Genomic DNA, 6,638 nt, shown 5'->3' on the forward strand with positions numbered 1-6,638 from the left:
CTCCGGTACCGCTTGCCGTGCGGTAGCAGAGAGAACATTCTATGACTAGGGTGGCTGGAGTCTTTGACAATTTTTAGGGCCTTCCTCTGACACCGTCTGGTATAGGAGGTCCTGGATGGCAGGAAGCTTACCCTCTGTAGTGCCTTGCGGTCGGAGTCCGAGCAGTTGCAATACCAGGCTGTGATGCAACCAGTCAGGATGCTCTCGATGGTGCAGCTGTAGAACTTGATGTAGCTGTAGAACTCTGAGGACCCATGCCAAATCTTTTCAGTCTGTTTGATCTGTCTGATCTGTTTCCCCTGTCCTTGTGATTGTCTCCACCCCCTCCAGGTGTCGCTTATTTTCCCTGGTGTATTTATCCTTGTGTTTCCTGTCTCTCTGTGCCAGTTTTTCTTGTGTTCAAGTCAACCAGCGTGTTTTTCCCCGTGCTCCTACTTTTCTATTCTCTTCTACTAGTCCTCCCGGTTTTGACCTTTGCCTGTTTTCTGGACTCCATTCCAACCTGCCGGACCATTCTGCCTGCCCTGACCTCGAGCCTGCCTGCCATTCCGTACCTCTGAATCTCTGAACTGGTTTCGACCTTTTGCCTGTCCACAACCATACTCTTGCGTACCCCTAATAGACTGTTAATAAACATCTTGGAGTCAAAACATCTGCCTCCTGTGTCTGCATCTGGGTCTCGCCTTGTGCCCTTATAAATAGGCTTTGTCGTGCCCTCTTCACAACTGTCTTGGTGTGTTTGGACCATGATAGTTTGTTGGTGATGTGGACACCAAGGAACTTGAAGCTCTCATCCTGCTCCACTACAGCCCTGTCGATGAGAATGGGGCTGTGCTCGGTCCTCCTTTTCCTGTAGTCCACAATCATCTCCTTTGTCCTGTCACATTGATGGAGAGGTTGTTATCCTGGCACCACACGGCTATGTCTCTGACCTCCTCCCTATAGGCTGTCTCATCGTTGTTGGTGATCAGGCCTGCTGTATCATCTGCAAACTTAATGATGGTGTTGGAGTCATGCCTGGCCATGCAGTCATGAGTTAACAGGGCGTACAGGAGGGGACTGAGCACACACCCTTCAGGGGCCCCCGTGTTGATGATCAGCATGGCGGATGTGTTGTTGCCTACCCATCAGGAAGTCCAGGATCCAGTTGCAGAGGGAGGTGTTTAGTTCCAAGTTCTTATCTTAGTGATGAACTTTGAGGGCACTATGGTGTTGAACACTGAGGTGTAGTCAATGAATAGCATTCTCACATAGGTGTTCCTTTTGTCCAGGTGGGAAAGGGCAGTGTGGAGTGGAATAGAGATTGCATCATCTGTGGATCTGTTGGGGGCGATACGCAAATTGGAGTGGATCTAGGGTTTCTGGGATAATGGTGTTGATGTGAGCCATGACCAGCCTTTCAAAGCACTTCAAGGCTACAGACGTGAGTGCTACGAATCGTTAGTCATTTAGGCAGATTACCTTAGTGTTCTTGGGCACATGGACTATGGTGGTCTGCTTGAAACATACAGACTCAGTCAAGGACAGGTTGAAAATGTCAGTGAAGACACTTGCCAGTTGGTCAGCGCATGCTCAGAGTACACGTCCTGGTAATCCATCTGGCCCTGCGGCCTTGTCAATGTTGACCTGTTTAAAGGTCTTATTCACTTCGGCTACGGAGAGCATGATCACACAGTTGTTCGGAACAGCTGATGCTCTCATTCATGTTTCAGTGTTGCTTGCCTCGAAGCGAGCATAGAATTAATTTAGCTCATCTGGTAGACTCTTGTCACTGGGCAGCTCGTGGCTGTGCTTCCCTTTGTAGTCTGTAATAGTTTGCAAGCCCTGCCACATCCAACGAGCGTCAGAGCCGGTGTAGTACGATTCAATCTTAGTCCTGCATTGATGCTTTGCCTATTTGATGGTTCGTCTGAGGGCATAGCGGGATTTGTTATATAAGCTTCCGGGTTAGAGTCCCACTCCTTGAAAGCGGCAGCTCTACACTTTAGCTCAGTGCGGATGTTGCATGTAATCCATGGCTTCTGGTTGGGGTATGTACATACAGTCACTGTGGGGACAACGCCATTGATGCACTTATTGATGAAGCCAGTGACTGATGTGGTGCACTACTCAATGCCATCGGAAGAATCCCGGAACATATTCCAGTCTGTGCTGGAAAACAGTTTTGTAGCTTAGCATCTGCTTCATCTGACCACTTTTTTTATTGACCGAGTCACTGGTGCTTCCTGCTTTAGTTTTTGCTTGTAAGCAGGAATCAGGAGGATAGCATTATGGTCAGATTTGCTAAATGGAGGGCGAGGGAGATCTTTGTACGCATCTTTGTGTGTGGAGTAAAGGTGGTCTAGAGTTTTTTTCACTCTGGTTGCACATTTAACATGATGGTAGAAATTAAGATTCCCTACATTAAAGTCTCAGGCCACTAGGAGCACCGCCTCTGGATGAGTGTTTTCCTGTTTGCTTATGGCTGTATACAGTTCATTCATTGCGGTCTCAGTGCCAGCATCGGTTTGTGGTGGTAAATAGACAGCTACGAAGAATATAAATAAAAACTCTCTTGGTAAATAGTGTGTTCTACAGCTTATCATGAGATACTCTACCTCAGGCGAGCAAAACCTTGAGACTTCATTAGATTTCGTGCACCAGCTGTTGTTTACAAATATACATAGACCGCCACCCCTTGTCTTAGCAGAGGCGGCTGTTCTATGCTGCTGTATGTTATTCATGTCGTCGTTTTGCCACGACTCGCTGAACCATAAGATATTACAGTTTTTTATGTCCTGTTGGTAGGATATACGTGATCGTAGTTAGTCTATTTCATTATCCAATGATTGTACTTTGGCTAATGGTGCTGCATCAGATGACCTGGCCTCCACAATCACCCACCCTCAACCTAATTGAGATGGTTTAGGATGAGTTTGACCACAGAGTGAAGGAAAAGCAGCCAACAAATGATCAGGTTATGTGGGAACTCCTTCAAGACTGTTGGAAAAGCATTCCTCATGAAGCTGGTTGAGAGAATGCCAAGAGTATGCAAAGCTGTCATCAAGGCAAAAGGTGGCTACTTTGAAGAATATAAAATATATTTTGATTTGTTTAACACTTTTTTGGTTACTACATGATTACATATGTGTTATTTCAATATTTGATGTATTCACTATTATTCTACAATGTAGAAAATAGTAAAAATAAAGAAAAACCGTTGAATGAGTAGGTGTGTCCGGACTTTTGACTGGTACTGTATTCATACTGATATTGTAAAATTGCACAACCACTGTATATCCACTGCTCATCCTCTTATAGCTCTATGCTCACTTGCCCTAGTTGTATATAATGTATGTACACTTTGTTTAAACTTCCCTGTCTGTATTTTATCTCTAAATGTTGTCAATCACTAGCAGCACCATATCACCAAGTAAAATTTAGAGTTTATGTAAAGTCAAATTTAGAGTTTATGTAAAGGTGATTCTGATTCTGAAGCGTTGTTTAAACCGAGTAGGAAAAACAGGAGGAATCCAGCTTATTAACCCTAACCTTGACTCTGATTTCACTGCATTGTAAAAGCTTATGTCTTACATATACCGTATGTTTAGTATAATAAACAACACCAGCATTGTCAAAGTGACTTCCTACACATGCCTAATAAGAAAACAACTAATTTATGATTCTGTTTTTTATTTATTGTTTTTTTCAGTCTGTTTTAATATCCAATAATGACTTATTTCCTTGGTCTTTTGTCCTTCATCAAAATAACAACAAAACAACATAAAACAAGATTATCCACATAGAGGGTGTCATTTAATATTCGTTCCCACATTAATTTCCTCTTACTGTAAAGTAATCACATTGTTTGTGCACATGTAAGGTATGACTAGCTGAGCATGTCAAATGAGCATCAGGGATTTGATTGTGAGACAACAGATTAATGAGATGGACAATCTCCCGGCTCCACTGAAACCTATTACCCCTGAACAGACACACATGCCACTGCAGGCGTCAGGCTGAAGGAGAATGCACGCATGGGCTAAATAGGATAGATAGCTTGTAGCAGTAAAGTTCTCTGATAGCCTGATCCTCTCAATGTATATGATAATGCCTTGAATAGGACTTGGATAGGATCCCCTCTAATCTGATGAACCGGTTCAAAGTCTCTAAAGCGAAACATCTTTAAAGCATTACTGAAAGTGTTCGGCCTGTTTTAACTGACAGTACTTTAGATCATCATCATAAACATGGGGATTTACAAGAATGGGTAAGTGCAGTGATGGGTTTAGACAGCTTTTAACTATGGACTTTGAACTCGGAGTCAAGTGAGGTGCCCTGAACTCATGAGATCTCCCTTGACTTGTAATATTACGCAGCTGGAATATTGCACAATTTGCGCAGCTGGAACATTGACAATAAAGAGTATCCATCCTATCCCTTTGTCATTGCAACTCCCTGTGAAACACTCTACTGAATAGGACCACATCCACTCACTCTCAAGTAAGACAGTCCTGTATCTGGCACACACCCTCCCTTCGCCACATCAACCACTTACACACAACCAACTGTCAAATATTTTCAAATGTACTGCGTGTGTCCCTTCAAAGCCAAATGCAAACACAAAACTACTTCTGATGAGTTCTCTAAGAGCTTTTTTAATTCTGCACACCATATGTAAAGACGTAACAAGAGAGATTTACTGTAATTTAATAATCTTAGAATATTGCACAAAAACACACTGAAACACAAACCAACCGTAACAGTGTTTTAGTCAAGTATCAAAACAAGATGTGCAAGAGGGTCTCTATCCCCTAAAGTATACATTAAAACGGATTTTGCTGTTTTAATCTGGCATTACAGTAAAATGGGGGACACCATTATAGCCTTCTGTCATTCTTGTGGGTGAAGCAGTAAATTACTCCAAACCCCAGATTATTAAAGGGACAGCACTCTCACTAAGTGGCCATCTTAAGTCTGATGATCTGTTGCAATGTATTGTCAAACAGAGGATAACAGAGGATATCAATTCCTTAATATCCAGATAGCACTCACATTGTGCTAGGAAGCTGAGAGACAAAGTCCATAAAAAAACCAAAGTGGTGTGACATTAGACAGCCCCTGCAGGGGGTCTAGTAAGTTAAATTACATTTTAAGATGGATTATCCCTAACAAACGATTCTTCATCCACAAATATGTTCACAAAAACTTGTTCGATAAAGAATGGACTAATCCCCATCACATGGGGAAAACAAGAAAATGAGGTCAACCCAATAATAACTTCCTTTTACCTGGTCAGTGTTTCTATCACTCCGTACTTATCAGTGTGAAGTGTATCCTGCTTGCCACGCTCAATGCAATCATGGATGCCATAATGCTCCAATTAAAATGACAAACTAGAAAGATGTACCACCTTTAAATTCACAGGAACATCTCATAGGCTATAAATACCTGGAGCCACACCAGATCATAAAGGTCAGCCAAGTCACAGAGTTGGTCAATTACATGGAATGTCAATGGAAGGTCCTGTTCCTTCATGGACAGGTTCCTACATCTGGCATATTGTCCTCAAGCAAGGTCAAGGTTACACTTCAGAAAGAGCACCATGACTCCAGATGTCTTTGTGACAGCAGCAATGGTACCAGAAACAGATCCCACAGGCTTCTAGGAACGGAAGAGGTATTAACAAAGCCACATATTCACATTGACTGGGCACACTAATGTTTAATTAATTGTTAATAATAATAATTGCTTAGTATTTGCCCAAAGTCTTAACAACATACTGTAAAGGAGACAGAAACACTTTAATATACTGAAAAGGGAACACAGAAATACTTTTTTATCCTTTATTTAATTAGGCAAGTCAGTTAAGAACAAATTCTTATTTACAATGACGGCCCACCCCGACGCTGGGCCAATTGCGCCGCCTTATGGGACTCCCAATCATAGCCAGATGTGATGCAGCATGGATTCAAACCAGGTACTACAGTGACACCTCTTGCACTGAGATGCAGTGTCTTAGACCACTGCACCACTCGGGAGCCTCTTCATGTGAACTATACACAAAACATTAAAAACACCTTCCTAACATTAAGAACCCCCCCCCCCCACCCCTCCCTCCACCTTTTGTTAAGAGTGAAAAACCCAGCAGTGTTGGAGTTCTTGACACAAACCGGTGTCAAGAACGTCAAGAATGCCTGACACCTACTACCCTACCCCGTTCAAAGGCACTGTAAATATTTTGTCTTGCCCATTCACCCTCTGAATGGCACACATACACAATCCATGTCTCAACTGTCTCAAGGCTTAAAAATCCTTCTTTAACCTGTCTCTTCCCCTTCATCTACGCTGATTGAAGTGGATTTAACAAGTGACATCAATAAGGGATCCTAGTTATCACCTGGATTCACCTGGTCAGTCTATGTCATGGAAAGAGCAGGTGTCCTTAATGTTTTGTACACTCAGTGTCGATAAGCAATTAGAGACTTCCAGAGATTTTCTTACAGACGTAGCACTACTTAATGACTTGTGAAGACAGTGGCCTCTTTAAGAAGCAGATTTACTTAAGCTTTTCTCAGCAGTAGACCTGTGCTTGTATAGCATAAGATTTCTTCTCAGGTCAGATAGCCTAAGCCCCAGTCAAAATGCCATCGTGTGTG

The sequence above is a fragment of the Salmo salar genome, chromosome 24 (genome assembly GCF_965601325.2).
Source record: "Salmo salar chromosome 24, fSalSal1, whole genome shotgun sequence".
Lineage (NCBI taxonomy): Eukaryota > Metazoa > Chordata > Actinopteri > Salmoniformes > Salmonidae > Salmo > Salmo salar.